We start from the raw sequence: 19,892 nt of genomic DNA on the forward strand, positions 1-19,892 counted from the left end.
TCATCAAAAAAGCAAGAGAGTTCCAGAAAAACATCTATTTCTGCTTTATTGACTATGCCAAAGTCTTTGACTGTGTGGATCACAATAAACTGTGGAAATTCTGAAAGAGTTGGGAATACCAGACCACCTGACCTGTCTCTTGAGAAATCTATATGCAGGAAGGAACAGTTATAACTAGACATGGAACAACAGACAGGTTCCAAATAGGAAAAGGAGTACATCAAGGCTGTATACTGTCACCCTGCTTATTTAACTTATATGCAGAGTACATCATGAGAAATGCTGGGCTGGAAGAAGCACAAGCTGGAATCAAGATTGCCGGGAGAAATATCAATAACCTCAGATATGCAGATGACACCACGCTTATGGTAGAAAGTGAAGAGGAACTAAAAAGCCTCTTGATGAAGGTGAAAGACAAGAGTGAAAAAGTTGGCTTAAAGCTCAACATTCAGAAAATGAAGATCATGGCATCTGGTCCCATCACTTCATGGGAAATAGATGGGGAACAGGGGAAACAGTGTCAGACTTTAGTTTTCTGGGCTCCAAAATCACTGCATATGGTGATTGCAGCCATAAAATTAAAAGATGCTTACTCCTTGGAAGGAAAGTTATGACCAACCTAGATAGCATATTGAAAAGCAGAGATATTACTTTACCAACAAAGGTCCATCTAGTCAAGGCTATGGTTTTTCCAGTGGTCATGTATGGATGTGAAAGTTGGACTGTGAAGAAAGCTGAATGCCAAAGAATTGATGCTTTTGAACTGTGGTGTTGGAGAAGACTCTTGAGAGTCCCTTGGACTGCAAGGAGATCCAACCAGTCCATTCTGAAGGAGATCAGCCCTGGGATTTCTTTGGAGGGAATGATGCTGAAGCTGAAACTCCAGTACTTTGGCCACCTCATGCGAAGAGTTGACTCATTGGAAAAGACTCTGATGCTGGGAGGGATTGGGGGCAGGAGGAGAAGGGGACGACAGAGGATGAGATGGCTGGATGGCATCACTGACTCGATGGACGTGAGTCTGAGTGAACTCTGGGAGTTGGTGATGGACAGGGAGGCCTGGCGTGCTGCGATTCATGGGGTCGCAAAGAGTCAGACACGACTGAGTGACTGAACTGAAGTGAACTGAACTGATCAGTAAGTTTGTCTAGATATTGCCTCATTCATGTATAAACTAAAATTGCAAAAAAACAGAACTGAAAAGTAAAGCAGAATCTGTTATATTAATCTTTTTCTCATCTTGTTTTGAAATGATCCATGAAAAAATTGAAAGATTGGGTGAAAGTAAAAGTTTTGAAAGCGTATTTAGAAGTTAAAAAGTTGAATGACATAATAGAAGAGAAGAATGGAAAATAAGAAATAACATTTTCTCTCTTTCAAACACTATTCTCCAACACTTCACTAAGGAGTATAAAATTCCTTGAGAAATATTTTAGAATCTTCTTTTTCCTATGTGACCTTATTATGTAATCAGTGTAAATACAAATAAGACCCTTTAAATTGTTTACCAACATATATTGTTTTATATTTTAACTAAGATCTCAATAACATTGATGTTGAAATGAATTTCAGTAAGGCTGGAATGGTATAAAGAGGGAGTGTTTTGGAAATCCTAGAATCACTGAATGTTAGGATTAATTGTTATTCTACCTTCTATTTAATGATGGATTCCAGAAAAGAAAATGGCACAGGGATGCTCTTTTTTTCCCCCTTATATCTTTAAGAAGATATAATTGACATATAACATTGTATAAGCTTAAGGTATACCTACACTTAGATATTACAGTATGATTACCACTGTAGCATTAGATAATACCTTCATCATATCACATATCACCATTTCTTTTTTATAGTGAGAACATTTAATATTTTTTATTTTAACAATTTTCAAGTATACAATAAATACTGTTAATTATAGTCACAGTACTATGCATTAAACCCTCAAAACTTATTCATTTTCTAACTGCAAGTTTGTATCCTTTGATCAGTATCTACCTAACCCCACCCCATGATGCCCCCCTGGTAACTACAATTCTTCTCTTTATTCCTATGAGTTTACCATTTTAGACTGCATATGTGAGTGATATTACATAGTATTTGTCTTTCTCTGACTTATTTCACTTAGCATCATGTCCTCAAGGTTCATTCATGTTGTCACAAATGGCAGGATTCCCTTTCTTTTTCGTGGCTCAATAGTATTCTACTATATATGTATATATCTCATATCTTTTTAATCCATTTTTACATTGATGGACATTTAGGTTTTTTTCTCTATTTTGGCTATTGTGAATAGTGCTACAATGGACATGGGAGTGCATCTGTTTCCTTTGTATATATACTTAGAAGTGGCATTGTGTATATACTCAGAATTATTGGATCATATGATAGTTCTGTTTTTAATATTTTGAGGAACCTCCATACTGTTTTCCATAGAGCCTATACTAATTTACATTTTCACTAATAGTGCACAAAGTTTGGCAAAAGATATTCTTATCAGATAACCTCTTCTTCAATCTGAACTAACAGAAATTTGTCTCATTTCCTGCTCTTGGCAGGACAGTTGTAATGAAAATCTTAGATCTTCTTTGCCTCTACGTTATGGAAATCTGAAACCTAGAATATCGCTTAAGTGGCCAGTTTGCTCCTTCTAGACTGGTCTCTCTAGCTCTCCACTGTCAAAAGTAGCATTCTAGTGTTTGTGTGTCTGTGAAGTACTGGTATTGGAAAGGGGGTGGTTGACATGCCAGTAAGGAGACAGTAAGAGGGTCAATAAGAGAATATAAAACAAGAAATACAGATTTTCAGAGTCCAAAGTCTAACTGCACCGTGCCCCGACCATAGCTCCATTGTACTTCATCATGCAGTGTTTTTTATGGTCTGAAAAACCGTTCAAGTTTTTAGTGGAACGTCCCCTTATAATGTAATTCTGAGGCATGGACTAAGTATGTCTAGACTGATTACTGTTACTGGGCTTTTGTAGTTTTGATGTTACAACAGGAAGAATTATCATCTTCTATTTACCCATATTTTTATTTCCATTCTATATAATGATGCCAGGATAATAGCAATTATGATGAACTTCCCAAGGGATGTTTTAATAATTAAAGTGAAAAAATTCAAAGAAATAATATAGATACAAAGCAAAATGAGTAAAGTAAGATGTATTTAATGAATAATTTAATACAGCAGATTCCATTGTCTTTGCAACACAAAATTAATAAGATGCAATGAACTTCAATTTTTTTTTTAATTTGTTTCTCTTGAAAGTCACCAGAGTATTATTGTCAACAAAATACATTAAAGTTAGGTAGCATTCTCTGTCCCTAGTGTATGATTCTCCGTTTTGCTTTAGGACTCACAAAATTATATTTCACTATGGTATTCAAATGATAGATTAATTTTTTTTTAAATGATGTTATTGAATAAGGAAGTTGTGATGCCATTTTGTGGGCAGAATATTTTTCCTGAGACCATTTCCTATTAAAAAAAATTCCAATTGTGAAGTAGGCATTTTTTTTCTGTTAAGAGTGGATGTTATTTTATGTGTGCATAAGCACATATGTACACATGTGGCACATGCATGTGTGTAAAATGTAGGCATGTTCTGCCCATGTATTCTCCACACCTCTAGTATGCTGAAAAACTTTGTCCTTGGAACCTAAGTAATCCTGATTCCAACTCTCATCTAAATGGTGGAAGACCCAGCACCTGTAGGCATTTGGAGTGCAGACTCGTCTCTGGTTGTGAGTCTTGCTTTTACTGATGCAAGAGCTACACTACCTGATTTGCCTCTGTGCAGAGCCCTGCTGGCCATCTTTTCAATTGTTTCCCTCTATACTGTGTCACCAACTCAAGCATATAGTATAGCCAGACTTTATTGAAGATTTTCGGGTATTTTAGTCAGAATATAGGTTTGGGAATGTGTAAGAGAGACCCACATTAACAGCGTCCTAAATGTCATAAAAGTTCATTTCTCTTGCTTTGTAACAATCTGGAGGCTGATGTTCTGAGTCTGGCATGTTGGCTCCACTTCAAAAAGTCATCCAGGGAACCCAACTTCCTTCTATTAATTCAATGTGACTTCATCATCTGTAATGTGTTAGCTTTGTTGTTGTAGTCCAAGATAAGTTATTGTATCCACATCCTGGGCATCAGGATAGAAAGTAGGAGGATAAAATACCTTCCTTCCCTTTCAAATTATACCCAGAAGTTACACATTTTACTTCCTTTCAAATTCTACTGGCTCAAACCTAGGCCCATGGCCATATGTAGCTGCAAGAAAGACTGGGAAATATTTCTTCTGGGTGGCTATGTATTAAGTTTAAAACTAAGAATTCCATTTCCTCTAAGAGTAGCAGAATACATATTTATCTCAAGCACAAATAGAACATTCTCCAGGATAGACTATATGTTAAGCAATAAAACAAGGGTTAACACATTTAAAAAGGTGGAAATTACAGCAATTTTCCAACCACAATGGTATGAATCTAGAGTTCAACAACAGAAGACAAACTGAAAAATTCACAAATATGCACACATTATACAACATACTTATGAAGAACTAAAGAATCGAAAAAGTCTAAAGGAAAATTAAAAATACCTTTAAACAAATGAGAATGGAAATACAACCTACCAGAACTTATGTAATACAGCAAAAGCAACTGAAATAAAGAAGTTTTTAGTGATAAATGCCTACATTTAAAAAAAGATCTTAAACAGACAACCTAAGTTTACCCCTCAAGGAATGATAAAAAGAACAAATGAAGACCAAAGTTAGCAGAAAGAAAGTGATAACAAAGATCTAGTTGAAATAAATGAAACAGAAAATAAAAATAATAGAAAAGATCAACAAAGCTAAGAGTTGGTTTTTGAACAGATAAATAAAGTTGACAAATTTTTAGTTAGACTTACTGAGGAAAAAGAAAAGTGGACCTGAATACATAAAATTATAAATGAAAGAAGAGATGCTGCAACTAATACCACAGAAATACAAAGGATTATGAGAGTACTGCGAGCAATTATACACCAGCAAATGGGACAACTTAGAAGAAAAGTGGATAAATTTCTAGACACCCAAACTGACCAAGATGGAATCATGAAGAAATAGAAAATTACCCACTCTGGTATTCTTGCTTGGAGAATTCCATGGACAGAGGAGCTTGGTGGGCTATGGTTCACGGGGTTGCAAAGAGTCAGACACGAGTGAGTGACTAACAAACAGACCAAAAAGGAGTAAGTATTGAATCGAGGTGGCGCTAGTGGTAAAGAACCCGCCTGCCAATGCAGGAGACACATGGCAGTATTCTTGCCTGGAGAATCCCATGGACAGAGGAGCCTGGTGGGTTATGGTCCATAGCGTCACAGAGAGCCAGACACGACTGAAGCAACTAGCATGCACACATTGAATCGATGATCAGATTCCTCCCACATAAGGAAAAACAGGACCAGATGGCTTCCCAGATGAATTCTATTAAACATTTAAAGAATTAACAGCAATCCTTCTCAGACTCTTTAAAGAAATTGAAGAGAAGGGAACACTCCCAAACTCATTGTAAGAAGCCAATGTTACTCTGATATTAAAGCCAGATAAAAGTTTCATAGTCCCATAGTACAAAGGTGCTCACTCTTACCATTCTTATTCAACATACTACTGGAAGTCATAGCCAGAGCAGTTAGGCAAGAAAAAAAAAAAACACTAAATAAAAGGCATCCAAATAGAAAAATAAGAAGCAAAATTGTCTCTATTTTCAGATGACATGATATTATACATAGTAAACTCCTAAGGACTATCCCCCACCCACAAAAAAACAAAAACAAAAAAACTGATGGTACTAAGAACTGAATTTCTTAGTTTCAGGATACAAAATCAATATACAAAAATCAGTTGTGTTTCTATACACTAATAATTAAGTATCAGAAAGAGAAATCAAGGAAATAATTCTATTCACAGCAGCATCAAATCAATAAAATGCTTAAAAATTAAGAAAATTAAGACATTGATGAATTATCAGACATTGATGAAAGAAATGGAAGGAGTCATAAGTAAATGGAAAGATATCCTGTGATCTTGGATTGTAAGAGTTAATGTTGTTTAAATGTTCATACTACTGAAAGTCTGTGTAATCCCTATCAAAATTTCAGTGCTATTTTTCACATAAATATGACAATCTACATTCATATGGAACCACAAGAGACCTTGAGTAGCCAAAGCAATCTTGATAATAAGCAAGACATCATACTTACCAATTTCAAACTATTTTACAAAGCTATAATAATCAAGACAATGTGGTATTGACCTAAAAACAGATATGTAAATCAATGAAACAGAAAAGAGAGCCCAGGAAAAAAGCCTTCGTATGTATGGTCAACTAATACTTGACAAGGGAGCCAAGAATACTCAACAAGTAGAGGACTGTTTCTTCAGTAAGTGATGTGAAAACTAGATATTCAGATGCAGAAAAATGAAATTGAACCGTGCTATCTTACCCCACTAATAAAAATTAACTAAAGATAGATTAAGGGCTTAAGCATAAGACCTGGAGTCATAAAACTCTTAGAGGAAAACATATGGGAAAAAACTCCTTGTTATTGGTCTTGGCAATGATTTTTTGGACATGATACCAAAAGTATAAGCAACAAAAACAAAAATCAACTTCCTCCAACTAAAAATTTATGCATAGCAAAAGTACAACAGGAATAGGCAACTTATGAAAAGGGAGACAGTATTTATAAACCATATCACTGATAAAGGACTAATATTCAAAATATATAGTGAACTCATGATACTCAATAGAAGAAAACATGATGACAAGATGCGTAAAAGGACCTGAACAAACATCTTTCCAAAGAAGACATATAAGTGACCAACAGATACATGAAAAAGTGCTCAACATCACTAATCACCAGGGAAATGCAAATTAAAACCAGGAAGAGATATCACTTCACACCTATTAGAAAAGCTGTGCTACAAATATCAAAAGATAACAGGTGTTATTGAGAATGTGGAGAAAAGAGAACCCTTTGTGCACTGTTGGTGGGAATGTAAGTTGGTGCAACCAGTATGGAAAGCAGTGTGGAGGTTCCTAAAAAGTTTAAAAAAGAACTACCATTTGATACAACAATACCTTTTCTGGGTGTGTGTCCTAAGGAAATGAAAGTTATGTTGCCTTCCTTTAAGTGTTAGCAAGTAACCCATATTTTTTCTAAACAATGTGACAGCAGACAATGTACTTCTGCTGGCTGCCGTGGGCAAGTTTTTCATGAAACTGGCTTTAGAACACCCACGGATTGCCTGTGGGGAGTCAGCCTCAAAACTTTTCAGTTTGGACATTCTATTAATGGAGGTTGTCATCCTCTTCCCAGAGATATGGTAATGGCCTGATTCTGCAAAATAATTGATACTAATAGTTTCCTAAGAGTTTTGCACATATTTGCTTATTAACCTTTAGTAGGAACTCCTGATATTCGGCAGACTTAACATTATCTTTAAAATGAGGAAACTGAGGTTCAGAAGGTTTTAATTCCTATAATCAATATTACAATAAAAATGAGGTGAAGATAAATCAAGGATCCCTATCTTCTGATACCTTGCTCAGAGCACTTCCTATTTACTTCAGGCTTTTGAGAACTGAATAGTTTAAATATATAATACATTGTGAAATCTCAGCACTCAGGCTTCAAGAAGTACTTGAAATCATTAAAAACTCATTTCGGTTTCCTGAGAAGTAAACATTATTGTGCTGTTTTATAAAAAGAAGAAAGAGATTCAGGCTCAATCATCATGGGAATGTTGTCAGTTCTAAATTGTATTTTTCTTGTCTTTGTATTTCCCAGTTTGATACTCCACTGACTAGGATTTTGTAAGTTCATTGTTATTCTCTTCTGTGATTCTAGATGTAGCATCTTTCTTAACATGAGAAATCATTTTAAACACACAGTGAGTGCCTAGTGCATAGTAACAATTATCAATGAACCGGAGAAGAGAAATTAAAACTCTTCACTTGTGATAAGTATGAAACGAATGCATGATCTATAACAAATAATGTGAATATTCATAAGAATTTTAAAATAAAATTAATGCATGCATATGGTAAGAAGTAAACAAATAAAAGAAAGGGATGTAGAAGAGATATCTTAGTCTGTGTATACCTTGTCAGTTGATTCTGAGAAAAGGGCCTCTGGGAAGGTAGTTTATTTGAGAGGTGATTGTGCAGAGAGAGTGGGAAAAATTAAAAAGGAAAGACAAATTACTGTAAAGGAGTGTTATTGAGTTGGTCCCCACGGGGGCAACTGCAGCTCAGTTACACAAAGATTTTAAAAGTGTGTAGAATGTTTCTCAGGATTATCTGCCCAAGAATGGCTTGGAGAAGCATTTGACCATTGAATTCCAAACTCTATAGGCTGTACACTGATGCATGGGAGGGCTTCCCACTGACATGCTGCTCTTCGTCCACATCAAAGATTCACTAGAATATAAAGAAAAAGCCATTAGAGGCAGTAGGTGGCTCAGACGGTCAAGAATCTGCGTTCAATGCGGGAGATGGGAGACCTGGGTTCGATCCCTGGGTTGGGAAGATCCCCTGAAGGAGGACATGGCAACCCACTCCAGTATTGTTGCCTGGAGAATCCCATGGACGGAGGAGCCTGGAAGGCTACAGTCCTTGGGTTACAAAGAGTCAGACACGACTGAGCGACTAAGCACAGCACACAGCACTTACTTAAGGGGCAATCAGAGTGTTATGAACTGAGACCTGTACAAAATAATTACCGTGGGCATGACTGGAAATAAAGTAAGGCTAAGAATCTGTTAGGCTGTGTACAAGAGGGATCTGTTGCAGTAGCTTGAAAATAAGAGCAATAATACCCCATTTGGCTATTTGGTCTTTAGTCTTAAGGTGGTGGAATATTGTATGCATGTGTGCTCAGTTGTATCCTAATTTTTGTGACCTCCATGGGCTGTAGCCCACCAGATTCCTCTGTCTATGGAATTTTCCAGGCAAGAATACTGGATCAGGTTGCCATTTCCTGCTCCAGGGAATCTTCCCCACCCAAGGATTCAACCCAAGTTGCTTGTGTCTCCTGCTTTGGCAGGTGGGGTCTTTACCACTGTGCCACCTGGGAAGCCGGTAGAATATCATATAACTCTAAATAATAAAAATATTTCACTTTTTCTTAGTTTGTTAATTTTATGCACTATTTCCAGTCCTTACTCTAAGTTATTATTTTCACTTTATTGATTATGCTGTAGTTTTAAATAATATACTCAAAGAACGATTTATTGTTTTATTAAATTTCAAGTTTGACTTCTTAGTAAGTTGGGATTTTTTCCCCTCTACTATTGTCTTCACCTATCTCATCCAATTTCCTTCTAGCAGTTGACAGCTGTAGTTTTTTCTTTTTATGGTATGAGGGATAATAGCCTTTACATTCTGTTTTCTATCCTTAATTGTGTGTGCTTTCTCTATAGTTTGATTCTAAGAGTTGATAATAAATGGCATTTAACTATTTTCCTGTGTAAATGTTATTCTGCGCAAAGCTGAATGATAGGCTGCTGCTGCTAAGTCACTTCAGTCGTGTCCGACTCTGTGCGACCCCAGAGATGGCAGCCCACCAGGCTCCCCCGTCCCTGGGATTCTCCAGGCAAGAACATTGGAGTGGGTTGCCATTTCCTTCTCCAATGAAGGAAAGTGAAAAGTGAAAGGGAAGTCGTTCAGTCGTGTCTGACTCTTTGTGACTCCATGGACTGCAGCCCACCAGGCTCCTTCGTCCATGGGATTTTCCAGGCAAGAGTACTGGAGTGGGGTGCCATCGCCTTCTCTGGAATGATAGGCTAGGATTATATTTTTCTCATTGATCCAAAATTATGACCCTTGTACAACCTGGAAAACAATGTTTCTAGCATTATGGTGCAAACGAGGTATCTTTTTACACACCATCAGAACCTGAGAATCATGCCACATATATTTTACTCTGTGTGTGTGTCTGCGCATGCTTGCATGTGGGCTTCCCTGGAGTTTCTAATTGTCTTTCATTTCTTCTTGTTGAAGGAAAAATAATGCCTATTCACCATATCACTTCCAGTCTCTTAATCATTCTATTGTCAGAATGGTATTTATACCATGAGTTTTCTTTTTGAAGATTTTTTTTTTTGGTGCTATTTTCTTGGTATTCTTGATTATTGTGTTTTGTATTTTTATTCCACTTTGAAGACTGGGAGATTATGATTATATTCATTGCAGTTCTACATAAGTTCTAGCATTTTTTGAATCTCACATATTCCCTTTCTTGATTTTGACTGAGTTTGCTTGTTTCAATATGTTCTCAAGTAACTCAGAAGCAGTCTTGGCAAGAATACTTATAAGCCTTCAGGCGTGTGACAATGCCTTTGCTCTCAGATTTGATTGATAGTATAACTGGTCTGAAAACCTGGTTCAAAATAATTTTCCTTGGATCTTTGAAAGTACTGCCCCATTGTCTTTTGCATAAAGTTTTCTGGATAAGGAATCTAATACCACCCTAAGTATTGGTTTGGTTGGTTGTTTGTTTTGTATACAATCTCTTCTCCCAAATTCTACCTTGGAAACTTTTAAGATCTCTTATTTCTTTACCTCTGAATTTTGACTTTTAAAACGAAACATCTAATTCATTGCCTAAGATTGTTTATAATTGGATAATTGTCATGAAACTTTTTTTTTTTTATCTTTGCTTGAAAACTTACTTTTATATGAGCTAGAATTCATTATGGCCAGGATCCTATGTGCTCTGGATTTAAATTCCATCTTACAAACGACAGAGCTAAGGGAATTTCTGGACTTGGTGCTGTGAACTCAGCGTAGTCCTTGTCAGGCTATTGAAATGGCTTTGTCAGTTGAAGACTGGATAATTTTTATCCTTAAATTAGTTCTTTTTTGGGTACTTTCACACAACATATGGATATTACAGTGCAACATCAGAGAAGGCAAGCACGGCATTGTGCTGTCAATGCGCAGAATGAACCTTCAATTTGACTCAGGCTGCAAGAGCCAGAATCAGTGGCTATCCATAATTAGGTGTATAGTCAGGCCTCAAATGTATCATAATTTTATTTATTCTTCTCAAACTTGGAATAAATTTTAGTTTTCAATCATCTAGAAGTAAAAGGTATGTGTCTGTCTTCGCTGAATCTGCTTGGTACTCAGAAGGCCCCTTTTGTCTAAAGATTTATGCTATGCAAGGGTTCTGGAACATTTTCTTCTTTTTCATAAAAATATGATGCAGAATCAACACTCAAACTCAAAGTCTTAATTTTTCTAGTCAATTTATTCAAGCTGTTTAAAGAAGATTTCTCTGATATATTTGCTTGGATTGCAAATTACCACCATGGGTTGCTGTCACTCTGCACATGGTGGGAAAAGGAAAATGGTGTGGGTTTTTCCTTTTTAGCCCACATATTTTAATATCTACTTCTCACTCCCCCCTCTGAGCTTGGGGACGCTAGAGAAAAGAAAGGAGACTAAATCCTACTCTTATTGCAGCCTCCACCTAGACATATTCCTAACTTTATTATCTTTTCAGCAGTTAACATCCTTTTCTTCAATTTCTATTTTCCAGAAATCTGTTGAACTCTCTAGAATATTATGGCTTCTCCTCCAAGGTAATCTCCTCTTGCTTTGGTTTGAGTCCTTTGAGGTTATTTTTATGGCCTCTTCTAAGAAAGCTTAAATGATATATAATTTTATTTTTGTTTAAATTTCTTAATATAAAGTGAATGCCATTTTTCCCTGCACTTAATTTTATCCTGGAAAACACTGATTTCATATGAGTTTTCACTGTAGTCTTGATAATGGAGATATTGGTATTCACTCCTGAGAGAGATATAGATGCTATGCTTATGAAAATAACCAGTACCTAATTGCTTCTTTTTTATGCAATTAGTAACAAAATACTTATACCTCCTTCAAAAGTTTTGATATCCTTTTAATGCATAGGAATATTTTAAATTTATGAGCTCGGCATAAAAGGAGAGAAAAATGTAAAATTGTAATGTTTTACAAAAGTTATTGTTATATGCTAAGCCTGTTTTTCTGTTGGTTGGGAGTACTGTGTAGATAATAAATCCCCATCAGTGATTTAGCATGTATAAAGCACATCAATCTTTTTTATTATAATTTTTTGAACCTTGACATTTATGATAATTTCCTTATATCTACTTAAACCTCTTTCTCTTATGATTGCATTATAAAGTGGATTTTTTGCCCTTGTTGGCTTATCTCATTAGCATATGTTTATCATATATTTTGAAGGTAATCATCATTTTGGAATTTGCATGCCACATTGAATGGATTCCCTAGTCTTAAAAGGTGTGAAGATAAAGGCAACAGTATCATCCCTCCCCAGTCTAATCTTTAACACCTTGAAAGGCTACAAAAGACATTTTGTCACTTGGGTCAATTGGCAAGGATAACATGCCCCCCTCACGTGTCCACAGTTAGTCCAGGAAGGGAGAAGAAATGACGGGAACAGATTTTTAGAGGCCCCTCATTTTCAGTGCCTCTGTTTGTTGTCCATCCATCTGTGTCCTGACTTCTAGACTTAAGAAAGCGTAGTATCCTAATTGATATTTATAACTGGAAAATCTAGTGTTTTACCATTCTCTCTTAGAATGACAGCTTGATGTGAAAAAATAATTTAAAAGGAATCATTTTTGAGATTCTAATTATTAAGTAAATTGATAAGGGAGACTCATGTTTGGTTAGTGTCCAAGTAATTAAAGTGGCTGCCTCCTTCTTCATTCATAAACTTATACATATGAAGCAGGAGCTAATACTCTTGCTATCATTAAAGATGAATGTGAATCTCCAGAAGATGTTGACATGACTTCTGCATTCTCAAAAAATTGCTAATGAACAGGTACCATTTATTTGTGTTGTAGAGTACTACACTATTTGCTGTCCTTTGTCAATTTTCAGTATGCTCAGAATTTATTAGTTTACAGAATGTAACAAATCGGAAGTAAATTGTAATGCATTTTATTTGTTTCTTCTATACAGTGTTTTTGCTGTTAGTGGTTCTTGTTGTTCCATTGGAAATCTTGGATTAGTTTATTAAGGAACACAATATAGAAAATAATTTTGACACATTACATATATTTGAACTATAATCCTATTAAAGTATTTGAAGAATAGGATGTAAAAAAAATAATGATCTATATGCTGCATAAGGATGAGAATAACTCCAATTTAAGATATTAGCCATACTGGTTTGATAATGTTTAATAATTATTTTCATCATGATATTTCTAATTCTTGTAAAAGTCGCAGCATATGTAAAACTTTCTAATTTGCTAGTCTTAAAAGCAAGACAGGAAGAGTGAGAGAGTCAGACAAAGTGGTCATTGAACACATTTCTACTGAAGGCTATTCTGTTCTAGGCACTCTGTTAGGTACTGGACATATAATGGCAAAAACTGTATCTTGCTTCCAAAAACTTACAGTTCAGTGGAGCCGGCAGATGAAATAAAAGCAGGAAAAGAAATAAGAATAATCACAAAACTGTAAGTGAAATAAAGAAACCAACAATGGTTAATAGTTACCAAAGTAGTGATGGTGCAAACTGATTTTAAATAGACTCTTTGGGGAAAGACTGTCTAAAGAAATTACATTAATGCTGAGACACGAAGACTGAGAAGGAGTTAACCATGCCAGTGGCATGTGTAGAGACTGGGAGATAGGGCTGAGTTTGAAATGTCAGTGGACTTATCAGAAGCTGTTTTGGCCAATATCCATGAGCAAAGGAAGAGAGGAGGACATAGAACCATAGCAGAGGGCAGGGAATTCATGAAAAGGCTGAATATTCAATGGCCAGATCATATATAAAAATAAATCTTTGACCTCAAAACCTGCATCAATCTACCCAGAAAACCAACCCCTTATCTATAATAAACAACCCAGGAAGCCAGCCTGGTATAAATCAGACTTGTAGGAAGCCAGATTGCTATCTCCAGTGACAGTCCAGGAAGCTAAATGATGGCTCCTGTAATAATAGGCTCCAAATGGCCAGGACTTGATTAATAACTTAATAATTGACAGGTTTCTTTCTAATGCCCCCTTCCAATTAAGCACCAAGCAGAGAAAGCCAAATATGCATCCATAACCAATTGCATGGGATGCTTCTCTTTTAGTAAGACTGCCTGTAGCTTTCCCATTCTCACAGCCTTCATCAAAGACTTCCCTTTTTTCATTATAAAACCTTTCCACTACTCTTCCTGTTTGAGTCTCTGCCCAAATGCAAGTGATGGCAGCTGACTTACTTGCTATAGCATGTTCAGAATAAATAGCCTTATTTGTCTCATAAGAGATGACATAATTTAAGGTAACTCTGTCTGGAGTAAGATGCTGGAGAGAAATTATGTAAGGTGGGTAGGGAAGACCTAGCTAAGAAGGTGAATATAGTTGTATCCACAACACAGAATAACTCAGCTACTGAAAATATGTTTATAGGACACTGAAAGAAGTTAACATCATTACTCTTCAGTGAAATGCAAATCAAAAATAGAATGAGATATCATATCACATCCAAAAGAATGGATAATGGATAAAACAAAAAATTCTGAAAATGATGGTGAGGACCTGAGAATAATTGGAACTAACCCACTCTGTTGGTGAGGATGTAAGATGCTATAACCACTTTGAAAAACTGGTGATTTCTATAAAGGTAAATGTGTTTACACTCAGTGACTCAGTAATGAAAACGTATGTCCACAATATGGCTTGTACAAGAGTGTTCATATAGCATCCTTAAAAGCTGGAAACTACTGCATGTTCATCAATAGGAGAAAGTGCAAATTAGCTATAGTATATTCTCTTTGCAATGCCATGGACTGTAGTCTACCAGGCCCATCTGTCCATGGAATTCTCCAGGCAACAATACTGGAGTGGGTAGCCATTCCCTTCTCCAGAGGATCTTTCCAACCCAGGGATTTAACACAGGTCTCCCACACTGCAGGCAAATTCTTTACTGTCTGAGCCACCAGGGAAGCCCCATACAATAGAATACTACTCATTAATGAAAAGGAACAAACTACCATATCCAACACCATGATCAAATCTTAAAAATGTTAGATTGAACTAAAGAAGCCAGACTCAAAAGAATCCGTGTGGTATAATAAATATTCCATTTATATGAAATTCAAGTCCAGCCAAAAGCATTCTACAGTAATAAAAATCAGCAAGTTGATACCTCTGAAGTGGTGGTGGTTATAATTGTCTAGAGAGAAGGATGAGAGAAATTTCTAGGGATGCTGATGGTTATGTTTTGTATTTTGATTTAAGCTTTTGGTATGTGGATGTATAAACATGGCAAGTCATTGAGCTGTGCATTTTTATTGTATATGAGATAGACTTATAGTAATAGGACACTATAAACTGAAAGTTAATTTGGAAAAGAAAAACAATGATTTTTATAGGGGAAAATGTTTGCTATAAACTTGTCAGTAAATGAGAGAGCTACAAACTTGGATGTACAGTATGAACTAATCTTTTACTGTGCTGTGCTTAGTTGCTCAGTCGTGTTGGACTCTTTGTGACCCTGTGGGCTGCAGCCTGCCAAGCTCCTTTGTCCATAGGGTTCTCTAGGCAAGAATACTGGAATGGGTTGCCATGCTCTCCTCCAGGGGATCTTCCCAACCCAGGGATCAAACCCAAGTCTCCTGCATTGCAGTCAGATTCTTTACCGTCTGAGCCACCAGGGAAGCCTAAGAATACTGAAGTGGGTAGCCCATCCCTTTTCCAGGGGATTTTCCCAACCCAGGAATCTAACTGGGATCTCCTGCATTGCAGGCAGATTCTTATCAGTTTAGCTACCAGGGAAGCCCCATGACCTAATCCTAATCCATGTGGAATGAATGGAAAGAACAGAATTTGAGGAAATGTGCTGTGATGCTAATTGTAATTAACATTGTTGCTGGTAGGATTATTGGTGATTTTTATTAAACACGATTATTTTAGGTAGCTGATCAACTATTAATAATTTAAAGGAGAGAATCAAAAGAAAAAATACATGTACTAAATATTACATTTTATTTAAACTTTCAACCTATAAATATTTATTTATTTCCTAGATTTTTCTTGAAAGGTACAGCTTTTTTTTTTTTTTTAAGTTCTGCTAATAGGAGGTTTTTTTTTTTTTTTTTCTTGTCATAAAAACTATTTTGCTTTGGCTTCTTTAGTAAGGATTTAAAGAGGTTTGGAAACAATCAGTACAGATTATTATGATTAAAAAAGTGATTATACCCACACTTAACTCAATAGCAAATTTTAATTACTTGTCTTTATCAAGTCTTTCCAAAGAATTCAAATTATTTTTATAGACTCAATAGCTCTCCTTTCATACTCATATTTTCTTGGTTTATGTGACATGTAATTATACTCCATAAACACATTAATAGGTACAACTGGCATAAATGAGTTTGTGAATAAATAACCTTATTCTGGTGAGCATACAAATCAACCAGTGAGAGGAGACATTGCAAATATGTCAGAGAAAGGTTTGCCAGCCACGAGCAAGCTCAGTATCCTCTGGCTTTAGTCAGTATGCTTTACAGAGGAAATGAAGAGTGCTGATTAATCCAGCAAGTCTGTTAAGGGTATCAGTTAAGAAAACTTCTATTTCCAGCAATGATCATAATTTTCTAATCAGGAAAAGCAGGCATTTACATTATTTAAAGCTTACATTATTAGTGTCAAAGTTATTAATACAAGCAAAAACCATTTAAAAATGATTATTTGAATGAACTCTGTAAATTCTGAAACTTTGTGACACTACTGCATGTTCTTAGGACCCATTTGACATATGTTTACCTCTGAATTTTGGAGAAGGGGGACACATAAAGGACATTGGTAAATTCTTTAGATCATGAGTTGAAATTCTTCAAGGACAGAATGTTGAGGATCTACACTGAAGAAAGCTTTGGGATGATGGCTTTTAGGAAATATGACAATATATCCTTAGCCCAGGGATAGTGTGTGAACTTATGCCTGGCTTGGACTGTAGCAGAAGGATGTTTTGGAAGTGAGGAATAATTCATGCTAAAAAGTGTATGGCTTTGGGACCAGCCAGGTGGGGCTTGCACTCCTAGGTTTTCCAGTTTGCTTTGTCATGCACTTTGGGAACTTCACTTTATGAGCCTAAATCCTGACCTGTAAAATTTCAAGTATAATTATCCAAATTAGAGTTGCTAGTGTAAGGCTAAAATGAGATAATTTATCTAAAAGTTAAGAGAAGTGTTCAGTGCACTGAAAATGCTTAAAAAAATCATTCTCATCCCCCCAACCCTACTCCATCCTAAATGTCCTTCAAAAGTGTTGAGGCAAATGAGTGGCCTTATACCTTTTTTGTGAGGTTTTATTTGTACCTCTTAAGTGGTCAGTGCAAAGAAATAGAGGAAAACAATAGAATGGGAAAGAATAGAGATCTCTTCAAGAAAATGAGATACCAAGGGAACATTTCATGCAAAGATGGGCTAAATAAAGGACAGATATGGTATGGACATAACAGAAGCAGAAGATATTAAGAGGTGGCAAGAATACATAGGACAACTGTACAAAAAAGATCTTCACGACCCAGATAATCATGATGGTGTGATCACTCTCCTAGAGCCAGACATCCTGGAATGTGAAGTCAAGTGGGCCTCAGGAAGCATCACTATGAACAAAGCTAGAGGAGGTGATGGAATTCCAGTTGAGCTATTCCAAATCCTGAAAGATGATGCTGTGAAAGTGCTGCACTCAATCTGCCAGCAAATTTGGAAAACTCAGCAGTGGCCACAGGACTGGAAAAGGTCAGTTTCATTCCAATCCCTAAGAAAGGCAATGCCAAAGAATGCTCAAACCAGTGTACAATTTCACTCATCTCAAATGCTAATAAAGTAATGCTCAATATTCTCCAAGACAGACTTCAACAATATGTGAAACATGAACTTCCAGATGTTCGAGCTGCTTTTAGAAAAGACAGAGAAACCAGAGATCAAATTGCCAACATCACTGGATCATCAAAAAAGCAAGAGAGTTCCAGAAAAACATCTATTTCTGCTTTATTGACTATGCCAAAGCCTTTGACTGTGTGGATCACAATAAACTGTGGAACATTCTTAAAGGGATAGGAATACCAGACCACCTGACCTGCCTCTTGAGAAATCTGTATGCAGGTCAAGAAGCAACAGTTAGAACTGGACACAGAACAACAGACTGGTTCCAAATAGGAAACGGAGTACATCAAGGCTGTATATTGTCACCCTCTTATTTAACTTATATGCAGAGTACATCATGAGAAACGCTGGGCCGGATGAAGCACAAGCTGGAATCAAAATTGCTGGGAGAAATATCAATAACCTCAGATATGCAGATGACACCACCCTTATGGCAGAAAGTGAAGAGGAACAAAAGCCTCTTGATGAAAGTGAAAGTGGAGAGTGAAAAAGTTGGCTTAAAGCTCAACATTCAGAAAACTAAGATCATGGCATCCAGTCCCATCAATTCATGGCAAATAGATAGAGAAACAGTGGAAACAGTGACAGACTATTTTTTTGGGCTCCAAAATCACTGCAGATGGTGACTTCAGTCATGAAATTAAAAGATGCTTACTCCTTGGAAGGAAACTTATGACTGACCTAGAAAGCATATTAAAAAGCAGAGACATTACTTTACCAACAAAGGTCCATCTAGTCAAGGCTATGGTTTTCCCAATAGTCATGTATGGCTATGAGAGTTGGACTATAAAGACAGTTGAGAGCTGAAGAACTGATGCTTTTGAACTGTGGTATTGGAGAAGACTCTTGAGCGTCCCTTGGACTGCAAGGAGATCCAACCAGTCCATCCTAAAGGAAATCAGTTCTGAATATTTATTGAAAGGAATGATGTTGAAGCTGAAACTCCAATACTTTGGCCACCTGATGCGAAGAACTGACTCATCTGAAAAGACCCTGATGCTGGGAAAGATTGAGGGTGGGAGGAGAAGGGGATGACAGAGGATGAGATGGTTGGATGGCATTACTGACTCAATAGACATGAGTTTGGGTACGCTCTGGGAGTTCATGATAGACAGGGATGCCTGGCGTGCTGCAGTCCATGGGGTAGCAAAGAATCAGACATGACTGAGCAACTGAACTGAACTGATGTGAGGCTATCCTCCATGTGTTCCTGAGAAATACAGGTAAATTTTCTCATTGGTTTAACTTATGAAACAAAGATTTTTCAGGGTGAGAGAAACCAGACAGTATGCACACCTGTTTGCTTTCTCTCCTTCTGTTTACTGATCAACTCAGGGTACTGCTGAGCTTTGTGCCTCCCCCATGCCCTAGAACCCTTCACCCAAGTAGCATTTATTGGTTTCCTATGAATAACTCCTGTGGACACTTTTAGTGCTTATTTTTCTCTAAGGATATTTGAGACTTTATCTTCTTGACACTTTCTGTTGTTTGGCTTCCATAACAAGTCTTCTGCTTTATTTCCTGCCCTCTTGTGGTTAAATTTTAATCTCTGTTTATTGACAGTGCTTTCTTGACTCATTTCACTATTACTGTTATTTGCCAAGCTACTTTTCTAACTCTGACATGTCATTTTCCTGAATGATCTTACAGATTCCCATAGGTTGTACCCAAAACTTGGTGTGAACTAGAGATTATTTAGAATTTAAGATCCTTATATTTCCCTGCCTACTGAAATCAACAACATCAGATCAGATCAGTCGCTCAGTCGTGTCCGACTCTTTGCGACCCCATGAATTGCAGCACGCCAGGCCTCCCTGTCCATCACCAACTCCCAGAGTTCACTCAGACTCAGGTCCATCGAGTCAGTGATGCCATCCAGCCATCTCATCCTCTGTCATCCCCTTCTCCTCCTGCCCCCAATCCCTCCCAG

This window comes from Bos mutus, chromosome 7 (genome assembly GCF_027580195.1).
Source record: "Bos mutus isolate GX-2022 chromosome 7, NWIPB_WYAK_1.1, whole genome shotgun sequence".
Classification (NCBI taxonomy): domain Eukaryota; kingdom Metazoa; phylum Chordata; class Mammalia; order Artiodactyla; family Bovidae; genus Bos; species Bos mutus.